Source organism: Martes martes, assembly GCF_963455335.1.
Source record: "Martes martes genome assembly, chromosome: 1".
Classification (NCBI taxonomy): Eukaryota; Metazoa; Chordata; class Mammalia; order Carnivora; family Mustelidae; genus Martes; species Martes martes.
The window spans coordinates 88,640,807-88,665,884 of NC_137888.1; positions in this window are offsets into that span (position 1 = coordinate 88,640,807).

Consider the following 25,078-nt stretch of genomic DNA (forward strand, 5'->3'; position numbering starts at 1 on the left):
ATAATCTTCCTACTCCTTGCCAATTCTACTCCTGACTGTTTCCTAAAAGTTAATATAAATTCAAAAATAATGTCTGTCCATCTTTCCATTTGTATTCCAACTTGCGGTTTCTTGTCTTTATTTCCATTCTGATGATGTAACTTTCTGCTGCCCTTATTCTCCCATGTTAAGCCTTGGCACTTGGTCCACAACCCCATCCCCTCTCCCCCATTATTTCCTCACACAACAGATTAGATTACTCCTTTAAAAAAAAAAAAAAAATTAACCGGAGGTTAGAGACCTTTGTCACTGACTCTAAGTTGAATAACTAAGTTGAGCAAGTAGTACTGTGCAACTATGTGAGGACTGTCAGTGAGTAGCATCAATTGAGAGAAAACTTAATATTGTGGCTTAGACATCTCTCCCTTACTGTTCAAAGAACATTTCTCAGGTGAGCTTAGGTACACCATAGCAGAATCTGAAATGCAACCTAATTTTACCTAAGCCCAGATACCTAACTTACCCAGCAGCTTCTTGAAGAAATTGTACCAGGGACCAGAGTTACTTTTCACAAAGCATTCCAGATACCGTCAAGGGAGCATTTGACATTCATCTAATAGTTGCTGAGGCTGATTTTGAAGAAATTTGAGACTCCAGTACAAATTGATGCTAATATTTGAGTTTTGGTAATCCTTCTCCAGGTAGGGGTAGCTTTATGGTTATCATAAAAATTGAGGTGTGCAGAGATTGAAGCATTTTTAAATAAATAGCAAGTTAGTTTTTGTTTACTTTCATACTTTTATTTACTTTCTTCAAAGGCATAACTAACAGGGTCTAAAATAAACAAGATGAGCTACACAATTTTTTGAGGTACATCTTTATGTATATTATTGTGCTCTTTGTGTCTCTGTTGTGCCTTAACTCTACATTTTAAACTCGAGAATCAACTAAATTTTGGAATATATTCCTATAAAGTATCTACCTGTCACACACTCTCAACTATTGCATAATATTTTGTACAAGGGATTGCTAAAAAGAATAGGAATATAAGCATTTGGTGTTAATGCTGCTGACCTGACACTCATTCATTATCCTCTGGCATGCACCCAGCCCAATTTGAAGCCTATGATTAATATATGGACAGCCTCTGCCCCTGTTGTCACTGGCTTCCCTCTTGGCCTTATCTTGCCTTTCTCTTTAAAACAACACATCCTAGTCACAACATGTAATCCCTCTCTTTTCCTGAGAACAAATTATTACCATACTATAAGAATAAACTATTGTTTTTGAGTATTTACTATGTAGGGCTGGCATCATACTGAGAACTTCAAAAGAATATTAGTTAATATTTATTTAATGTTCACTAATTTCTGATACTTTACTAAGGCCTTTCTTTTACCTACATTATCACATTTAACCTTCCTAAAACTCTGTAATGAATATATTGTTAGCCCTGTTTACATATTATGAATGACCAGAGTATAAATAACTTGGCAAAAGTTGAGAAGCTTTAAAATAGTTGAATTTGGTATTTACACTTAGGTTTCTCTGATAGCAAGAACCAGAACACTATCTCTCAAAACTGATGGCTAGTGCTACCTTCTTTATAGTGTGGCAGTTAGGCCCAGAAGCCATCCCAGGAGGCATTTTCTGATAGATAAAAGGATGTTGGCTTGGAGCCATCTGAGCACGACTTCTCTCCCCCTCAATGAATTTCAGGTAGCCACACTTCTGTTCAGTCTTTGGCTTTCTCTAGCTCCTCATTTTTTATACTAAAGGATTTTCGACTTCAGGGTCATAACAAACGAATTACTCATCTCAAAATTACTTACAATCTCTTTCCTGGTAACTAGAGTTACTTTACAATTTCCTTTATTCTTGGTTACAACATACATCTTTCATATATCAAAAATATCATACTTCTCAACTAAAAAAAATAGTACAGGTCTTATTGTCTTGATAAAGATTCTTTGCTGACTAAACTTTAGTCAGGCTCTTTCCTGAAACTTCTCCTAGGTCCATCTGTGTACTTTCTTATAAAATCTAGTTTTTGCAAGATCCCTGCTAAGTCAGTTTAAGCAAAACAGCCCGCTGTCTCACCTTCAGTGTCTGATCAGGTTCCTCATTCTCTATCATCCCCTAGGTGCTATCCAGTCACTGTGGCCTGTCTTCAGCAAGAACCCTTTTTAGGTCAGTTTAGCCAGAATCCGCTTATCCTTGATTTTTCCTTTTAGTAATTTTCCATCGACTGACCCTCACTCTTTACCATATTTATAAATTCCCACTTGTCTGTGTTGTGTTCAGAATTGAGCCCAATCTCTCTCTTCCAGTGTAAAATCCCATTGCAGTGATAATCCCTATAACCTATTGCAATGGTCTTGAATAAAGTCTGCCTTACTTACCATCTCTAATAAGTGTCATTGATTTTTATTTTCCTTAACAGTGTGATTAAATCCAGTTATAGAGTACTGAGGATCATTTTGATACTTCATGTTTTCTCGCCTTCCTCCTTTTTCTTCCTCTTCATTGCCATTACTACATTAAGATACTGTCTTATTTGAACACTTCCCATTTTTTCTTTTCCCAATTTCTTAACTAAGTATTCTCAGAAATCTCTAGTTCAATTCTTCCTTCTCTCTGTTTTTTGAGTATATGTTAAGAATATATATTCTGTACCTTTCTTAAAATTAGTTATTTTTATTCTTTCATGAACTATCCTTTTGAAATCTTTATGAAACAATGATGTCTTGTTACATTCAATTAAAGTGCTGGTTTTCTGATTTTCACTTTGGTAGTAGTTTGTACAGAGTCACTCACTTATACTTTGAAGGACTTCAGAGTAGGTGGGAAATTATGTAAATTGAAAAATGAAGTGTTTAACCAAAATTTTCACACTCTATTGCTCTTAATCTTAGCAGGAGAAAATAGAACATTGATTTATTTCAGGAAAACATATACTTGTTAAAATAGATACTAGGATAAATTTGAATAACTAATACTTATAGAAAAGAGGATGATGTTGACTCACTGCTGTTTCAGTAGATGAACAAATTTCTGTATTTCAAAAGGTAGCAATATAAATTGGCTTTTCTGTAATTTGTATTTTCTTTATTCCTGTAGACTATTCTTTTTCTTTGATTCATGACATTAATACTGAGAGAGAACAAAATATGCCACCTTAAAATATGCCATCTTGGTGTATTGATTTTTTTGAATTAAAAATGCTTAAGAAACAGCCAGTGCAAGAAAGACACTGTGACCTCCTTTGTTCTTCTGAAAGCAGAAAATAAATCTCCCGTGTGAAGGTATCCTCTCTCTACCAGGAGAGTAAAAGGCCTTATCCCTAGAGATGGGAAATTCAAAGTCAAGAAGGCTGTATGAACAGGCTTTGTTAGTACTTCTTTACTACTTTACTTTGAAATTTGATTTTGTTTTTAATGTTGATAGAACTGCGGTTTACTTAAATAAAATATTTTCTGGATCTGTTAAAAGATGGCCACTTACTGTTCTCTTATAACACTAAATCCTTTACTTCCTTGTAAGCAGGTATAAACAATGTGTTATTCTGGATCTTATCTTGTTCAATCTACTCTCAAATCATACTCTTACTGGTGACTATGCACTTAAGTGAGTTGAGTTTTTTCTTTCTTTTTCTTTTTCAGCTGTCATAAGTTTTTTGTTATTGCTGTAGTTATTTATTTATTTATTTATTTATTTATTTACCTACTTACTTATTTTTGCCCCAGGGGTGCAGATCTGTGAATCTTCAGTCTTACACAATTCACAGCACTTACCATAACACATACCCTACCCAGTGTCCACAGTTATTGCTGTTTTTAATGTGTAATTGCATTTGTACTACGAATGGGTCCTTTGTACTTAGGAATGTACCAAGGAATGAGGAGGAATTAGCCCTAAGTAGGAGATCTACTTAGTATGTGAGAGTCATTGGTGTCAGCTTTCTTAATTTTCAGAACTCAGTGATTAATAAGATTTAATAAATATTTGTAGAATGAATAAAGAAGATTAACTTTCCCCTGAATGAGCTCAATGTCATGGGAGAGATGAATTGCAAGACAGGCAGAAAGCAGAACCCCATGAGCCTTTGTTATTTGCCCCCTCCATCCTTCTACCTTACCTCTGTGCTGAAATTTGATCAAATAGATCTTTCTCTTTCCATTCACAGCCTTTTTATAAGAGTTGTAACAGTTTTATTGGTTGCTTTGCTTATTTTGTGTTGCCATCCCTAGTAGGGTATAATCTCTAGGTGAGCCAAGAACCCAGATTTGAACAAATCTACCTCGTTCAAATTTTCAGCTTAGTGAATGTGAAAAAGAACCACTTAGTTAAAATGTATTGATGCATGACTTAGCTCCTGCATAGGTCCATTTTGATTCTGCTAGAAAAAAAAGAAATGGAACACTGGAAAATACTTTTCTTATCTGGTACATCTATCTGAACTGTGCATCAAACTTGCCATAAACCCACATTGGTCATCATTTTGCATTGTGTTTTCAATGACAGTTGCTCTCAATAAATTAGATAATTGTTTTCCAAGATAGTATTTAACTAAATATGTAGTGCTACTAGCATTTATAACGGCCACTCTGGAACTGCTGAAAATTAGTTGCCTAAAAACCATTTGGACCTCAGAAATTTTATTTGGGAAATTCTACATGCAAGTCTGGATTCTTATGATACTTCCCAGCAATTTAAGTATCCCTAAACTGAAGGACCCTAACTTTTTCCACCTCGTTGAAAGTTTGATAGGAGACAGTATGATAAAGGGACTTAGTCTGATTCTCACTGGCAAAAAAGAAGAGTATCACAGTTGAGAGAAACAATTAACTGGGGTTCATGATTAATTAGGGTTTCTACAAAGATTGGAGATTGCCTCTATTACTTGCAACACCTGCTAGTTGTATAGGGTGCCCAGCAGAAATGCAAAGATGAGAATAATGGGTGGAGAATAGCAAAGGCAAATGGAAATTTCATATTGTCCAAGTGGCACTGCTTTATAAGCTTATAGAGGACTCATCAGGTGGCTTTTGAAAGATTTCAGCCATAGAAACACACAAAAAAGAGAACACTTGTGTTTACCCCATCCTTGACTGGGCTGTAACTCAGGAGCCTTTCAGGCCAGGCTTCTTCCCAGGTTTAGGGTTTCTGACAGGGTTAAATTCTCATAATCCTTCCCTGGGGCTTTGTAACTGCTTACTCTTTAATCTCGAGGTAAAGTGCTGTGAAGTGCATGTAAAGTCCTGTCTCTGGTCACTCCCCTTGTTAATCTTCTCCGAAATTACTTCCCCATTAACAAAGAAAAATCAGAATTCCTTGCACTGGCAAAAGGCCTCTTCCCAGTGTGGTGATCTTTACCTTTCTCCAGTTCCTTGCCCTTTTGTCTTATCCTTTGTCTTCTCCCCTGTAAACATTATGCTCTTTACACATTTTTCACTGATTTACAAACACTATAAATCTTTTTTCTTAGGCTGTGCCCTTTGCCATGCCATTTTTCTTTTTGGAGTCACTTCCCCTCTCTTCACTTGGCAAACTGTGCTTTTGAGTGTCATCTTAAATGCTACAGCTACTGTAAGCTGCTTCTGACTCTTGTACAGAGGTAGATACCCTGAAGCATTAAATTTATACTTCTGTATAGTAAGCATCACTTATATTGCAACTCATCTGTTTATATGCCAGTCTTCACCACTAGTCAGAGAACGCTCATAAATTTTCACTGGCAACTACTTTATCTTTATAAACCTGGCTTATTTGGTGATCCTCATTCAAACTTTTGTCGAATGAATAAATTAACTTGAGAGGCCAGCCCCTCCTAAAATAAAGAACCTAGCCATATTGGAAGGCTTCTTTTAGAAATGGTGGTCTAGAATATTCAAACCAAATTAAATAAAGCACTAAAAATAAAAAAAAAAATCTTTCAGCAATCATGGGGAATACACAATTCTAGAAATAGGAGTACAAAACAGGTTTAAAACAATTACCTACTGGTTTCAAAGTTTTTTCAGAGAATTTTAGGTAGAAACACTGAATGACACTTTTAAGAGTTTACTGAATATCCTAGTAACGAGGTGGTAACTCACCAAGGCTTCAGTTTCCACAGAAGTAATGGCTACTAATAGATTTTCCAGAATTAGTATCAAGATTTTCCAGAATTAGCAGGATGCAAAGTAAATGTGGATTAACTGGTTATCTAGGGAGATAATGTAGATCACTAAATGCAGAGGGGTGACATCAGAAATCTGAGTACCAGCAATGTTTTCGGAACAGTCAAAAGAAAGCTATTTCCTACACAAACCTATTTCTGTAGAGTAGATTGATGGATTGATGACCTTATTTATTTATTTACTTATTTATTTTCATTTATTTCATACTACTTACCTGGTTGTGCCTGGGATGGCATTGTAGAGTATGCTTGTGTATCACACTAGCAGATTAAGGCATAGTCATCATCATCATTTGAAACTTACCTTGATCTACGTAGACCCAATAGATCCTATTTTTTCCCCCTTGAGTTACACTGGTAATGTAAACCATTTCCTGGCTGAGTCTAAAGCAAAATAACTAAAAGAATTGAAAAATTCCCAGGTTCTAAATCACGTACAAGGGTTATTGGCAGATTGTGTCCAGGAGTAATTCTGAAAAGCCCATAGTTGCCAATTTTAAACTCTAATACTAAACTCTTAATACTTCAGGGTATTCATTAAGCTGTGCTTTCACACAGTACTTCCTTGGATAAATATGTGCATTTACACATGATTTGTTATTCTAGAACATTTTGAGTTTGGTTAGCAAGTATAGTAACATATCATTTAATTCACTTCTTAATTGAGAACGAAAAAAAAAATAAGTTTTTCTGTTTGTGGTGATTCTACTCAGTTAATGAAATTCTAGAATATGAACTTTGAGAGGTTATTGACTAAATTGTGCATATATTTATTTGGGTATGTCAGAATCCACTATTCAAATTAATTTTATTATAATAATAATAGTTAATAGGACATATTTTCACAGTTGGACTTTTTTTTTTTTTAGAATTCCAGAAGATTTAAAATATTCAAAATTAGTGATAAGTTGGGATTTTATTAGACATAGCCTCCGTAGACTCAGGAAAATAAATCTATAATGAAGACTTTGATAAAAACCTATATAAAATCTAAACAATATTATTTGTATGTAATATAACATAAAAGAAAACAATACAACATGAATTGCTGCAGCACTACAGAGAGAAAACAAAAAGTTATATAATAAGAGCCAATATATTTTTATTATGCAAACAGGAAATGCAACCTGGTAACTCTGCTAAAAGCAAATGTTTCCATGTGTATGCAACAATTCTACTTCGTTCAGTTGCAGTTACTTATGAGGTAACTTGTTCTTTTACATGCTTCATGGTATAATATGTAGAGCAGCCAAAGCACCATAATATGATGTGACAGAAAATACACAGAAAAATCTATTCACTTACGTATCTCTGATGCTTACTTTCAGTTGAAATCAGAACTTTGAGTTAGAAATAGAGTTGACAGTTGGAGGCAAGGGTAATGTTGCAGTCTTACAGGCTTCTGTACCTTTGGAACAATTTTTTTTCCCCTAATATACAATCTGTATACTTTTTTCTCTTTATTATTAATGCACTTTGAGGAACTTGCTTTCATGTATATATTTCCTGGTAAATGACATTTCCTTTTACACAAGGTACAATTTTTGACATAGTTGAAAGGTTATGCTGTTGACTTATGAAAGTTCAATTTACCAGCTTCATAATTTTGTAATGTTAAATATGTTACTGATTAGGTCACAGAATCTGACACTGGGGCTCATAGGGTAGCCTGTGGTGCTGTGTCATTCAAGGATGTCTAAATGTAGTTTTAAAGAAATATACTTTATTTCAGTGAATTTAATCCTAGTGCTTTTTATTTAAGAGAGATGTTTTAAGGGGATTAAAACAGAAATATTTTGTATTTTTATATGATAATTATGTTTTATGAAAGAGAAAGAATATTCTGTGCATTTTTATTTTAACATAGTAATCTTAATAACTAAGGTGGTAAGTATAAGTTTTTACATTGCTATTAATCCTGGGGCACTTTCTTATCCAGCAGTGTCAACAAAAACAGCAAGTAAATCCAGTGTTAATGAAATGGAAATGATGATAATCCTATCTCAAAATAGGAACAATGTAGTAGTATAGTAAGTCGTGGTGGTGGTTCCTTTACCATATGCCTTAGGGACACATTTCTGCTATATCATACTCCTGCTAACCATAAGTTTGGGACTGATAGGAGCCACATATGGGTATTAGGGGAAACTTTGTTCCTTTAACTCAAGTAAAGGAAAGCTCACTACTTCACAAATTCTCAATTCTGTTGACAACTCCATTAGCAGAATATAGTACTGAAATGTGTCAGATGTACCTGAGTGGAGATCTACAAAATTAACTTTGAACACCAGCAAAATCATCATCATCATTGTCATCATGATTTGAATTGAAATCATTCAAATTTTGTAAGAAACACAAAAGTATTATAAATCGTATTTTGGGGGGATGGACAAATCTATAATCAATAGTTTTAATCCTTTATTGGAAGTCATTGTGTCACTTACACCCTGTTGTACTAATAAAAGTTAATTTGTTTTTTTATGGAGGTAAAAGATCTAACAATATAAATAAGAAATGACACTTTTTGGGGTGCCTGGGTGGCTCAGTGTGTTAGAGTCTCTGCCTTCAGCCCCGGTCATGATCCCAGGGTCCTGGGATAGAGCCCCACATTGGGCTCTCTGCTCAGCAGGGAGCCTGCTTCCTCCTCTCTCTCTCTGCCTGCATCTCTGCCTACTTGTGATCTCTTTCTGTCAAATAAATAAATAAATAAAATCTTTAAAAAAAAAAAAGAAATGACACCTTTCATTTTGAGAGAGGGGATGAATAATGCTTCTCACTCCACTACTCCGCCCTGACTTATAGCTGTTAAAATTTATTGAGTAACATCACTACTACATGTTCCATCTGTTATGAGACAAGCATGCTTTGAAGTCCTAGGCTTTGCATCACCTACTCTTTCATGCCTGTACCTTCATAAAACCAGATGGAGAATAGTATTTGCTAATTTATCATTTCAATAAGAAAGTTTAAAAAGATGTCTCTTCTAAATATGATGACTATTTGTATATTTCTGTAGATAAAAAGGACAAGTTTGTGATAGACTAATGAACTGTAAAAATAAATGAGATACAATAATGTGTTGAAAATATTTATTCATAATTTCATAAGTTCTATATGTTGTGTCCTGCTTTAGGTCATTGGGCTCTGAGGTAGTTAGATGACTGACAGTCATGTTAGATAAAAACTGATCAGTTTGGTCTCAGTTTGCTAGTGAAGTAAAGTCAAGTAATAAGAGAAGGACAAAAATATCACAAATCATATTTTGGGGGATGAAAAAATCTTTAATCAGTAGTTTTAAGCCTACTGAAGATGAGTTACAAGTAAAGAAGAAAATTATTTCATGTCTGGGGCCTGAAAGTTCTTAGGGAGACCAATAATTCTATAAGGAAAAGAACTTAACCAGCTATTTCAACACTTTTTTTATTTACCATTTACCCGAATTACAACAAACATTGGCTATTTAATGCATTTATTTATACATTATTTTAGTATTTATTGCAGGCTAATTATGTGGCTGGCACTTACTTAGGTACCTTCCAAGGTACCCAGTTTTTTTCCCTCAAGAATCTTAGAATGTAGAGGGGAAAAAAAGGACGAAAGCACAAGAGTTATAGTAATAGCAACATGTGATAATAGCCGTATATATTACACACAAGCATATACATGTGCTATGCATTTTAAATCTTTTAAACATGTAAATATATTGTAATAATAGTTTAATATTCATGATATTAAAATGTCCTATACATTTTAACTTTGAAGTCGTGTAGCAACTCATTTTTCTCTTCTGCAAAAAGGCGTCATAAAAATAAGACCTAACTCATAGAATTATCTTGAGATTAAATAGAAGTTCATGTTACAGTACCTGTTCAATAAACATCAATTATTATTGAAGATTTCTAATAGATTGGTTTCTAATTTTCTAAATGTAGTTCTCATTCTTAGGTTTTCTACAGATTTTAGTTAAAATTGTATGTAAAATTTTTGTCTCTTAATCCCACATTTCAATTCTCTTTCACCATCCCTTCAGCCATACTTTGCATATACACACCAAAAATATCCTTGTTTTCTTTATTTACATAATAGGCAATGAAGAGTATAAGGAAAAGAGGAAGTACTATTAGAAATGATGAAAAATAGTCCCTGTCCTTAGGAAGGCAGCATTCTGCAGTAAAAACCAATATACCCTAGAGATTAAAAAACAGGTTTCTACCAACTAGGAGAGCAGTTTTGGGTAAGTCACATTATTATGAACCTTACTTTCTTCTACTGCAAAAATAAGATGTATGTAAAAATAAGAGGCATGTTATGATTCTAAGAATCCTACAATGGATACCTGGAATGAACAAATATATTATAAAGATTTAAGGAAAATTTCCCAAACAACTGAAAGGAAGCATATTTAAATTATAGAAGCAAATGAGTTTATGCTTAATCTTTCATAAAATTTCACATTTTAAAAGAGAAAAAATACAAGAGACTAAAATGGTCTTCTTTCCAAATATGAATGCATTCATTCTGCAGATGAATTATAATTTTGTAACAGCTCTGCTATCTCATCTACTCTGGGTTCAAAGCCATATTCTGGTTCTCTTTAGAGAACATGCTATTTTGGGATTTATCCCAGCTAATAATCAATGCAGGGCCCTGTGGCAAAAACTCAACACAGATGCATAGATGGATGCTGATCTCATGATATCCGCAGAACCACTACTTCTGGTTTAGCTACTAATAAATGAATATTTGGGTAGTTTAATACACAGGGGCTGGAAACAAGTAGGGGTGATGGCCCCAAGAGATGTCAGGAACGATAAATGCTAAAAACCTGGAAGTGTGGTTGTTGATGGTCTGCGATAGTGTTACAGCACAGTAAGTCCCAGAAACTGACAGCTAGATATCAAAGTAAGAAAGATCACTTCTAGATTTTTATGTAACAGGAGGGAAAAAAAAAGCTTTCGCACAGGAACTGTAGATGTATATAAGCAGTCTGTTATGAGAAAGTCATTTTCAAAGGCTGTAGGGATTTGTGAGTGAGAACTGTTAATGCACTTTCATGATAAATTTTATATACCAGAGAAGATAACCCTAGCTGAACATTGCTCTGAAATCAAGAATTTATAAATTTATTATCTTCTTTTGTATTACCTAATTTTTCTCACTAAATAAATCTTCTTTTTAGATATTTGCTCATAAGAGCCTGGAAGACAGAGACCCATGCTCTTTTCTATCATTTTGCAGGCTAGGAAATGCCCAGCAGAGTAATTAGTACATGATAGGCCCACAATAATAAAGGTTTATGTTAAAAATCCCCTCAAACACATTTATACACCGTTTTTCTTACAACAGTCTTGCGATGAAAATAAAACAGATATTATCCATGCTTTACATAAGAAAAAAAAAACAATGAAGAAGTTCTACAGATTTTTAAATGACTTATTCCTCCTAAATGATAGTACTTAGATCCTGTACTTCTCTTTTTAAACTTAAAGCTTTGGCTCTCCTATCACCCTGATTTTTCCCCATTTCAACATGTGTGGTAACTTATACTCAGAAACCCTAAATAGTTTCTTCTGTGTGACATTACTAACAAGGAGGTAAACCAGAATGCAAGCCCGCAGCTAAGTGAAAATTATATTATTATGAGGTCGGGAGTGAGACTGTATTGAAAATAAAAGTGTATCCTACAGAACACATTAAATGGGAATATAGTTTGTCTCTGAGAGCCTGCCCAAAGAGATGCCTGGCTTAATTTATGCCAGTTTCTTTTTGCATTAAAAAAAAAAAAAAGGTAGTTGTAGAAGGGGAATATTAGAGAATTGGGGGAAATTAGTGTGAGGAAGACTTGACAGCATGAGAAGAAATGTTCTTTCAGTAACAATAGCAAAGACATATTTAAAAATCAGATTATATGTACTAGACTGAGAAATAAACTAGCTTCTGAGAGACAGGAGACAAGTTACTTTTTTCTCAATAGGTATCATGTCCTCATTTGTAAAATGTATATAGCAGTGTGAAATTTGTTCTTGTACTAAGTGGAAAGGTTAGAACAGTTTTAGATATATTTAACCTTTCGTGTATTGACTCCATATAGTTTAAATAAGTCATTTGGAAATCTTTTTTTGCTATACCTAAAATAATCTTCCAATAGTTGAGATAACCTTAATGATAGTAGACTTACTTTATGTAACTATTTCCTCCTGGATAGTGGCTATTTCAAGCTATGTTCTCTAGGAGTGTCACTTTTCAGGCAAAACTCCAAATATATGCATATTGCTTTGGGCCCAGAGAGTAAGCTAAAATTTCCTGGATACTCTTGAATTTAGTTATATATTTGTTTCTCTCATCAGAGAGTAAATCTCTGTAATAACTCTAAATAAGTTTATTACTGAAGCATAAAGTGTGGGAAAAAAAAATCAACAAAACTGGATGTTATGGGATTTCATTTCTAGCTCTAATGATATTATAAGAGATACCACAGCTTGCCTCAATCTTTACTCTTGATAAATCTTCCCTTTACTTACTGTACCCCCACTTAGGCATTCTTGCCACCTCTCTAGAATTCTGGAGCCTTTCTGTACTTGAATGTCCTTGGTTCCCTTTGTTCTGTGTTTATCAGATTTATTACAATGTTAGGACCATAAATGACAGTTTAATTATGAAATTCTTATGAAAATGTTAAATCTATCTTCCCTATCCAAACCTAATTGATATGTTTCCCTTCCAATGAAAGCTAGCAATTAGTAAGAGTATCGGTGGAATAATTCATACTAAGATCTTTATCGTTTTTCCTAAGTGAATGTATAATGTGTAGGTCAGTACTTGCACTTAAGCAGGGTATTTTTGCCTAAACCCCAACTAATAGTGAAATTCGTATATTAGCACGTACTGTGTTTTGATAGGGGGAGCTTTCACATATTAGCATACATTCTAAGCATTTTTCAATCACAGTGTCTTGGGTAATCACCTACTCCACTCTCCCGGTAAAGCCAATCCTTCCTCTAGCTCCAAGATGTCCATTAGAGAGCCCAGCTGCTGTCGGCCTACCAGGCATGCAGCCAGGTGGCTATGAGCCTGAAGGTTCCAGTGCCAGAATGTCACAGGATCCTCTCAAAGTTATTTGGTTAAGTGCAGGCTAAGATTACCCACAATATCTGCTTTCTTCTCTCTATAGAATATGTCATAAGAATAAATGAAATAATTTAGGCACTTTGAGATCCTAGGAAGAAAATACATTCTATTTATTCGGGTTACTATTATTTTTAGTATTATTGATAAATGCTACATTGAAGTTGGCATGAAGGTAAGGTCTCACACTTTACTATTACTGTATTTGAGTATGAAGCTTCTGTAAAATTGGTTGCAGTTTGCTTCAGGGTACCAAGATATGGTGGGATCTCTCATTTTATTGAATTCCAAGTTGTGAAATACCTTCCCTATCTAAGTCTGCTTGTAATGTACACAATTTACTTTGTAAATAAACAGCATTTTTCATAGTTGACATATTGTAATTTCCCATAGAAATGTAGGCTAAATTGATGAATTTATTAGAAAGTAAATAGTAAGGTGATGCTCATTTATTTCTAGGGATGAATACTGAATGAATGCCTAGTTGTTTCTATCTTTATTGTTTTCATACTGTGCCAGACAATGAAGAAACCCCAAATACCCAAAGGGGGAAAAATAGTCAAATAGCTTGTGAATTGGAGGAAAAAAAAAAAAAGAAAGAAAAACTTGCTACAGAAAAGACTATTACTTTAAAGTCAATCTTCTCTTTTTTTGTGCATGAACAGAGGGCAGATTCTTTTCTGCTTTGAGGCATTCCCACATCCCTGTTTTCTCAGATTAACACTTCTACTTTCCCAATTGCCTAAATCCTACAGAGAGACACTAGTTAAGGCTGCTCAACTTCAGAGCATAAATGCAGGCTCTAAATAGCAGGAGGTCTGAGACATTACTTTAGCTACATGGCAGGCCAACATTTTTTCCCTTTAATCATCTCCCTCTTCATTTTCATTGGATCATTTGTATCTGACAGGGAACAGCCTGCCTCCTAGAACAGGAATGTCCTTATTTATCCCTGAACTAGACTCTACCAGAAGCAGAACTTCCTCTTCAAGCACAAGGTAGGAATTTTGTTTCACATTTGATGTTTCTGGATTGACAAAAGGTAGAAGTTTTCCTCCCAGGGTGCCTGAGTGGCTCAGTTGGTTAAGTGTCAACCTTTGGCTCAGCTCATGATCTCAGGTCCTGGGATCAAGCTCCACACAAGGCTCCTTCCTCAGCAGGGAGCCTGCTTCTCCCTCTCCCTCTGCAGCTCCCCCTGCTTGTGCTCTCTACCTCACTTGCTCTCTCTCTCAAATAAGTAAATAAGTGAATTTTGGGGGAAAAAGAAAAGTTTTCCTTTCTTCCTAATTTTTTTTTTCTATGAGGAAATGGGTTGAGTTCCTTATTTGAAATGTTAATATGTTATAAAAGTATTGTAACCTACCAAAATGTTTTAGACAAAATTCATATAATAGAACAAAAACATAATAAAGGTCCTGATGTAATCCTTATATAGGATAAATTTCTTTTAATTCAAATGTATATATCAAGTGATACTTCCTTAAATATTAGAAACTGATATGCATTATCTTTATGAATAGTTATAATGAGAATACCATTTTCATGTCTGTATTGTAATAGCACTATCAATATAATGTATTCATATCATTACTGTTGGAAATGTTAATTCAAATCTGTAATACTTTACCAGAAAGTATAAAAAGGATGCCAAAATCTGTTTTAAGAAAGTGAACCTAAGACCAGAGATATTTGTAGTTTATATTTCCAAATAGTTAGCAAAAAAAAAAAAAAAAGAGAGAAAGAACATTATATATTTTGTTAAAGAGATGACTACTTTAACATTGTGTGGGTAATTTATTATTATAAGAAATGGAATATATTCCCTCTATGCTTGAGATATTTCTTGGCAGGCGATTACTCACCTAGGAAACTATCAATTCTCTTAGACTACTACACTCTCTTGTAGTGCAAGGCTCCCCAGACTTTAGGACTTTTTCTTTTTCTTATAAATTACTGATTGTGGATAGATGTTCATAGTAATATTTCTGAACCCAGGAGAGGGTGGTAAGGGAAGAGTAAGTAAAGGATATCTTATATGTTCCTTTGTCTTAGAAATGACTGCATTCTGAAGAGAAGGAATTTGAGGGTAATTTTTCTCCAAGACTCCTTTATAGTATTGAGGGTTGCAGTAGTTGCTGATCTGTGGTCAAAATTTATAAACTCTTATTAAAGTTTATTGTCAAAGGATATCTAATTTAGCAAATTTATTTTCTGAACAGTGGATCCATTGATATTAGAACAGAAACACATAAATAAATCCCTTTATTTGAATATTTATAATTATAGAGCAATATTTTCATCTATAATTAGACACTGACCCAAATACAGTAAAACATGTTTTTTTTTTTTTTTTTTTTTTAGTAAGAACAGTGTTTTAAAGAAATCTTCAATGATTATAAGGCCACTTCTATGACAAGATATACTTTTTTTTTCAAAAATCTAGGGAGAGACTTTCACATTTTTTTTCTGTATGAATGATGTCCCTAGTGTATGTAATCAGTGGAACTAAACAAAGGTGTCTCCCCCACCACATGGAGCCCAGGGTTCTTGTAGATAAAAGAAAGAATGGAAAGTAAGGGTAAAATACATGATATTCACCATTGGGTAAAATATATTTATGTGTGTGTGTGTGTGTGTGTAAAAAATATAAATAATGTATATACTTAGTAAGGAATTCATTGCTATAAATTAAGACAACAAGTAGAAAACAACTAAATGCTAAATACATTCAAGAGAATAAGATGTGAGGACTTGAGTAAACGATGGTGTCCTTGAAGGAGATGATGCATAGTCTGGCCAAGAAAGATATGTAGGTATGAATTGGTAAGGAATATTCCAGAAAAAAAGAACATTAAGAAGGCAGCTGTATAAGAAAGAAACACTATGTGCAGAGGGAATGATGAAAATACTGGCTTGATTGTAGCTGTGTGTACATTAGAGAATAACTGCTTATCCAACCTTGGACTGGTTTGGCTAAATCAGATCACCGCAAGTCCTGAAAGCTAGACAGAAAAGTTTGCACTTGATGTAGTGAGCAACAGGGTGCTATTGCAGATTACTGACTCAGAACAAGAACAGGGTTCCTGGAAACCAGTGGTAAGAATAGAAACTTTTAAGAAAAAAGATTCTGGAAAGGCAACCAGATTTCATACGTTGATAGCATGAAGAAATAATGTACATATATCATGTCTTAAAGGGTTTTGTCACGCTAGAAAACCAAAGAGCCCCGGCAGAGAAAGAAAATTAAAAGTTTTCCCTCCCTCTTTGATTCGTTGACAATTGAGGAACTCTTTAATGTGTTCATAGTAGGAACGAAAGGGGATGTTGAAGAAAGTCTGGGCAAATGTTAAAGAGGGAATGGGAAGAACTGAGGACTAAGTTTCCAGAGACAGTGGAAACTGATGAGTTTAAACTATTGATGGGAAGAAACTGAGTAAAAATGAGAAAATAGACTTAGGAACAATGCTCTCTAGGAGCCTATTAAACAGAAATTTCTATTATAATGATTACTGATTTTTTAATGATAACCCAGAACACTAGAACATCTTGAATTGCTTTCTAAATCTTCAGTGATTAAGTTATGTTCAGTTTAGTCTTCTTGGATATCAGTGTATACTAATCCTATAAGAATAGGTAAGTCACATATACATATATGAAAACTATGTAGCAACCAGAATATATGAATATTGAAAACCCCTTTTCCTAATGAGAATGAATAATAGTTTGCTTATTATTACTCATGCCAAACTAGCATTATAAATTATATAATTCACCATAATTCTGAAGTTTATTTTTTAATTTTTTAAAATCTTTTTGCTATAGAAGCAATATTTGAAATTTAAACTAACTTTTAAAATTATTTTGTGATACTACACACTTGCAGGAACATCTTATTCTTTTAAAATAAATTTTGAAATTTAAAAAATAAAATCAATATTTGATGGACCTTAGAAAGAAATTTAAATGTCACTGGCTTGTATTTTTTCTCTGAGTTCTAACTTTTATGCCATTAGGACTATGTTATTCCTAATGTGAGTAATGAAATCTAATTTTTCTTTTTTTAGGAACAAGGCTAATTTAAGGCCAGGGTTAGGCTGTCATCAGATTTATTTCTTACGTGAAATCCCTTTAAGAGGAATTTATTATTTATTAATAGAGGATGAATGCTTCCCTAAAATCTGATTTCTATAGGAAAAACATGCAATGTTTTTGCATGTTTTAATTAAGCTTGCATATGCAAGCTTAATTTATCTTAATAATTAAGAGGCCTTTATTTAATTAGATGAGCTTTGTTGTTAACCAATATAAACAGGATCCTAATTAATGAATTGCTGATGTTCCAATTTTGCAGTGATTTTTCATGATATGTTTTTGATTCTTACATAAACGAAAATTAGAAAGAAGGCAAGTTCAGGAGCAGTGAAAATGACTCTTTCAGAATGAGGACTAAACTAGCATCATTCAGTTAGTGAGGGCTTACTTTATGCCAAGCATCATGGTAAGTTCTTTACACATAGGATTTGATTTTCTAACACCTATGATATGTATATTTATATTTTATACATATGTAATATTTTAGGTTTATGTAATATGTTACCCACTTAATTTGACAAAAAATAACTTAGGGAAGGCTTAATAAATGCTCCTAGTTCCCACAGATACTAAATATCAGAGCCAGTTTCAAATCCAGGTATGAGTCATTTTCATAACAATGACTTTAACCACTTTTCTGTACTGCTTTTTGATATATGGTTCAGAATGAGGAAATCAGTTGCCTAAGAGGGTACTATCAGTGGTCACCTGGTATTTGCAACCAGAGAGACAACAAAGCAAGTAAGAACATAAAAACTGTATTGAATCATGGAAATTTAAAGCTGGGAACACAATTTTGAGTTCATGTAATCCAGACCCTCTAATTGAGAAAATTCAGACTCAAAATGACCAAATGGCATTACAGACAAATCACATCAAACATTTATCAGCTGTTTTTATAATCTAACTCTGTGGTTAAAGCCTAAAATGTCATGAGACCAGCCCCTTACTGCATTAAAGACATAATGAGGAGGGGAGTTATGTCAGGAACACAAAGCCAAAGATTCCAGGATCTAGTTGCCAAGTTCTTCTCCACAGCTTTTCAAGGGAGAAAAAGAAACCCGTTTGTAAAAATAATTAGGCAAAATTTAATTCCAAATTTAGAAAATCTTTATTGAACATCTTCAACGCACCAGACCTTTTATTAGGTACTTTCACATTTATTATCTCAGTTAACCCTTGCCATCACATGTGGAGCCATTAGCATATACAGTTACATAGAATTGATATTGATAAACCTTGTTGACAAGCATATTCATTTTACACTCAGCCACCAAGTCCACACATTCACAGTTAGAAATTATTTATTAAATCTTAATGGAAGTCTGTTGCGAATAGTAATGCTTTGCCAAACAAAATTGCTTTAGTTAAATATGGCTTGGGTATATCTAAATAATTCTTAAGCCATCGGGTTGTTTATATTACTATGCAAGTTTTTATATCCCACAATGTCATGCTATAACTTCTGGGCGATTTACGGGAAGTTCAAGAATGATTTTGATCTCACATGACTTTTTCATGGTGATGTCATAACTTAATTGCCAAATAAGAGGAGACTTAACTATATATGCAGATCTTCTTCAACTTAAAATGAGGTTATAGCAGGATAAACCCCAGGGTTAGTTGAAAATATCATAAGTCAAAAATACATTTAATACACCTAAACCACAGAACATCATACTTTACCTAGCCAACCTCAAACATGCTCAGATAGTTACGTTAGCCTACAGTTGGGAAAAGTTACCTATCACAAAGCCTATTTTATTATAAAGTGTTAAATATATCACATGATTTATTGAACACTGTGCTAATTTATTGAATACAGAATGGTTGTAAGTATCTTGGTTGTTTACCCTCATGATTGTGTGGCTGAACTGGGAGCTGAGATCACTCCTGCTGTCTGTCCATCATCAGCAAAGAGTCTTTCTAAAATGTCACTAACTTGGGGAAAGATCACAATTCAAAATCTGAAGTATGGTTTCTACTGGAATGTGCATCTGTTTTGCACCATAACAAAAAAGGAAAAATTATAAATTGAAAGATAATTTATCAGGGACTGTCTGTAGTTATTAGAAACAACAATGTTAAATACATGTATACATGAGTCAGAATCAAAGTTTCTAGACCATTGTTTCTTTCCCACATAGTAGTCCTCAGACAACCTGCATCATAATTACCTGAGCTGCTACTGAATATGCAAATTCCTAGGTCCACCTCAGACCAACTGATGCAGAATCTCTGAGGGTTTGACACATGAATCTGCATTTTTAACAAACCTTGTGGGTGATGTCCATGCACACTAGAGTTTAGAAGCCTTGTTCTGTATTTTCAGTCTAACATGTTCCCATATTGCCACAGAGGGGGGTTAAAATTAGCAGCTCCTTAAGATTTTCCCTTGTTTATTTCATGTGGGAGATTACATCTCATATGGACTAGGAAGGAATTTGTCTTGAGAGAAAAACTTATTGTTGGAAGTGGTTATGTTCTTTTTTTCAAAATCTATATGAATGTCTACATGTTTGTGCATGTGTATGTGTATGTCAAATAAGGAGGAAAAAATAGAATGCTTCCCTCACCCTCAGATGAAGAAAACCTTTGTACAACACAATTATGTAAATAACTTCAAGAAGAGATGTCACATTTGTCTGCATTTGTACTCATTTTTGATTCCCCTATCTACACAATCCATCTTAGTGAATAAAGGGTGTCTTGTTCTCTTATGTAATACGGTTTTTGAATTGTAGTCATGGAAATCATCTTAAAAGGTCATCTTGTCCTTCCCTTGACCTCCAAGCCTCATATATTTGAAATTCTATTTTTAAAAGATTTCCACAATTGCAATGTTCTGAAATCCCTTGGGGACCCATTTAGTGTTGAGCAGCTTTTTCATTATCAAAAGCTCCTTTCTTTCTTCCCTTGTTTTGCTATTAAAATTCATTTTCCTCTGTTATGTTTTCAACAAAAATGAAAATAGCCAGTCACCATAATCTATGGAATAACCCTTCATCGAAGACTATTAATAATGGTCTTTCAACCAGCTCTTCTTTAGCCTAAATAATGTAAAGCTTTTTAACCCTTTTTGGAATTCTCATTTTCTAACCCTTCAATTATTTCCCTTCCTCTACCCTGAACTCTTCATCCTTCTTAAGTTCTGAAGTGTGAAACTAGACACAGTAGGATCTCACCAGTGCTGAATATAATAGGATTACCTTCCCGTTCTTATTTACTCTACTCCTATTTATGCGCCTTGTAGAACTCTGAGAGGTTCCGATAAGATATAAATGGGTGTCCTGATGCTCATGGTCTTGAATAATTTCATAGCACTTTCATAAAGATATGGATGTTATTTCCAGGAACCTGGGTAGTTTGTATCATAGGTAATTACTTTCTGCCTATCTGTAGCATTCTAAGTTTCAATTAGATGAATTATTCTTCACTTCTACCGGTAAAGCCATTATTGCAAAAACTTGTTTGAGCAGAGCAGAACAGCTCTGCATTTTAACAGAGGGAGAACGGACCACTTTATATCCAATCTGTAAAGAAGCTAGCATTTCCTTAAGTGTATGAAGTACAGTGATACAGAGTTCTGCTTTCCCATCCTAATGTGCACTGTCCAACATGCTCTCTGTATTTTTCTTTTAAATCTTTATCGTGCTTCGCTATCCTAAGTCCTGACAGGAAAATCTACCTTGATAATAGCTTTTATTCACCAATTTCAGGGAAATTTTAAGTCAAAGATATTTAAAATAGGACATGAAATCAACATAGCTGTAAGTCAGATTTCCACTTCTTTCATCAGTTTATCTAAAAATGAGGACTCAGACTTTTGTTTTTGCCTTTTTGTTGGTGTTGTCTAGTTCCATATTGGAAATGGTCAATTAAATTACATATTCATTGTTCTGTAAAAATATATTGACTTCTTACCATGGCAGTGCATGCAGTTTATCTGTTGTCAGAAGGTCTAAAGCAATAAGCACAGTCTGGTTTTTTATGTACCCTTTCCCTTATTTTCTATTGAAATAGGATTTCTTTTTGCCTTTTCTTTTTAAAAAGTTGTCTTTGGTGTCATCCCATTTTGATTTCACTCCAAGACTTTTCTTCATTCAGTTCACAGTCTCTTAGATATAGGTGAAGACCAGAGGACCTAGCCAGCCAGGTGGTGGTGGTGTTTAGAAGGATGACTTCAGGAGCACATTTTTATCAGCTCATTCCTCAATTCTTCCCCTACTTATACTCGGCTAAATTCTTTTCATTCTCAGATGGGCTTTTGGGAATTTAGGGAAGTTTTACAAAGGCAGTGAATGTTTTTGAACTCCATCTCAAAACGCAGATGTTATCTTGTCATTCCCATGCGTTTAACAGAATCTACTGCCTATATGATAAAATCTACACTCTTTTGTATGCTATGTCAAAGTATGCCCATTTCAATTCTCTGTCCTCTTCCAAACTGCTATTTTCTAGGTTATGCCTGCTATTTCCCTTTTGCTCTTAAATGTATCCTGATGTGGATGAAAATTATATAATTATTCTTCTATTAAGATGCAGCTCAGGGTGCCTGGGTGGCTCAGTGGGTTAAGCCTCTGCCTTTGGCTCAGGTCATAACATCAGGTCCTGGGATCTAGGCCCACATCGGCTCTCTGCTCAGCGGGGAGCCTGCTTCCCCCTCTCTCTCTGCCTGTCTGCCTACTTGTGACCTCTCTTTCTCTGTCAGATAAATAAATAAAATCTTAAAAAATAAAGAAAGATGCAGCTCATACATTTAATACATTTAAAAAGCTTCTCTAACTTCCATTAGCTGAACTTTATTTCCTTCTTTATGTTCCTATGGCAGTTTAAAAAAAATTTGAGAGGAGTAAGAGTACACTTATCATGATGACCACTGAAAAATACTGTATAGAATTGTTGAATCACTATATTGTACACCTGAAACTAATACAACACTGTATGTTAACTATACTGTAATTGAAAACTTTTAAAAAATCTTTGCTATAATATTTAATATTTTTATTAACATTTTTTGTTTAATTATCTGCTCTTTGCTCTAGAAAATGTGCCTTTAGATGCCAGGACTATTTATAATCATTCATTTGTTCATTTGTTCAATAAATATTTTATTAAGATGTACTAGAAGTCAGGCACTGTCATGTGATATAATGCTGATGAAGAAATAAGGGCTATGTTTTCATGTTGCCTTAATTCTTTTTTTTTTTTTTTAATTTTTTGAGAGGAGGAGACAGCAATTGGACAAATAAATAAGTTTATTTCAGGCTGTGATAGAAAGTAAAACAATAATATAATTAAAAAGCATTCAAGGGGCACCTGGGTGGCTCAGTGGGTTAAGCCTCTGCCTTCGGCTCAGGTCATGATCCCAGGGTCCTGGGATCGAGTCCCGCATCGGGCTCTGTGCTCCGCAGGGAGCCTGCTTCTTCCTCTCTCTGCCTGCCTCTCTGCCTACTTGTGATCTCTCTCTCTGTCAAATGAATAAATAAAATCTTAAAAAAAAAAAAAAAGCATTCAAATTTGGCCCTAAATTAAGGAAACCATTCAGCAAAAGTGTAGCTGAGGATGTGATCCTTAAGTTAGAACCGAAATAATGAGAATGTGTCAGCTATGTGGAACTCTGGGAGAAGAGAGTTTCAGACAGAGGTAGAGTATGTGCTGAGGCCCGAATAGCAGGAATGAACTTGGTGGTCTGAAGACCTGGAAGAGGGCTCTTGTGACCAAAACATGGTAAAGGTGGAAGGAAATTATCGGAAGTAACATAGGAGATGTAGTCAAAACCATACAAACTGTTCTTTATAGAAGTTCTTCAGTAATTTTTTTAATTGACTAGTAATTAGAATTGATATAAATTTAATATTTTTTGTGTGAAATGAAGGCCATAGGATGAAAATAAAATAGAGTAATGGATTTAGATCTATAACCCTTACATATTTCAATCCAATAATGGCCAAAGTACTATTATATGTACTAATATAATAATAATACATTTCTAACATCAGAGATAATGTACAAAATACATCTGATGCTATTATACATAATATTATTATACAGACTAACCATGCATGCTTCTTTTGTGATCTAAAATAATTTGTAGAGAAGAAAATAAAAAGACTTTTTATGTTAAAGGAAGAGATACATTAAAGATAAGGAAACAAATTGGGTAATTTGTGAATATAATTCTTTCTATAGATATATTCAAATGAATTTGACTATAATCTTTTAAAAAATAGGAACTTTATCTGTTTTTCAATCTAATATTTACTCGGTGTCTTCTACGCAGATATTTAATTAAACAAAAATAGATATCCTAATTTGTGTTTTAAAAGTTCACCTTTGCTTAGACAATTCAAATGATTTTCAAAAACCTAAAAGATTGAAGTGTAAGTTTTTGTTTATTAGCTTCTTTATACCAATGTTAAATAATGTCTACAATTTTTCTATAAAATGGGTTTGGATCAACTCCAAAATAATTGTGTGTGTGTGTGTGTTTTTCTTTTATACTAAATAATCATTGGGGGTGGCCTATCATAATTAGGAAGAAGAAAAAAATCATGAAATAATTTTCTAAAGACAGAAAAATTCAAAATTACAAGTTTTTCTTCTTGAGGCATGAGGCAGATGGTGGAGATCACTGTGGTTCTTGATGAGTAGGAGTAGGAAAATCTCTACATTGTACCGTGGACAAGTGTCAGCCAACAAGTACATGTTTAGTGCAAAATTTGATGGAACCTAACATTCTACTTTTATAGTGAAGTATTTGTGCACAAATAATCCCCATTTCAAGATTCTCTAATGATGTCTGATCCGTGTTAAAGGCTGGGAATTCCCTGCAATATTTCATTAGACTTGTCAACCAGATTTATTCATAAATGAGAATAAATGAGCATGTCAGCATAAGTTATTGTGGTAATTTGTGAAACTGTTAATGAGATGTTTTCAGAGCTCATAAAAGGGAAGAACTAGGTCATTAAATTACTGCAAAATAATTTTATTTTGATATAGTAAGTGAGCTGATATTTTATCAAAAATGACACCCTGATGCATCATTGGACTGAAGATGGACAATTAAATGTTTCTGTGAAAGAGGTCTGATGTTATTTAGAAGTAGTTAAGACTTACAAAGGAATGTGGAATTTAAAAAAAACAAAGGTGATTATTTTGAATTAATTAGTATTTTTTGAACTTCTTAGAAAGTAATTCATGAGTATTAGGAAATAGATCCAAAAAAAAAAAGAATTACCTAAATTTACAAAAAACATACACAAACATTTTACAGTGTAACAAGTTATGTGGTGTTCTTAAAAATAGACCCAAACATTAGCTATTCACAGGATCAAAGGATAAACGAGTCTTACTAGTGAGTCTGCAGGGACAGTCAGTTAATTGTGGGTATTAAATGTGAGCTCTGCTGTGCTGTGAGGAAAGGAGGAAAAGGACATGGACCCCAAAGAATGAAGACTATGTGAGTTTATCTTAATTTGGACGATGTTTAAAACAAATTGTGTAAGCAGAAAAGGAAGAGTGATAATGTTGGCAGATACCACAGGACATTCTACCAGGAGAGGGAAATGTGCTATTGGAATGGAAAATATTGCCTCTTTGAGTGAAGAAGAGGGAGCACTAATGACTTACTAGAAGAGGGAGCACTTGTTGCTTACTAGACACTGGTATAGGCAGTGTAGGCTTTGTGAAAAACAA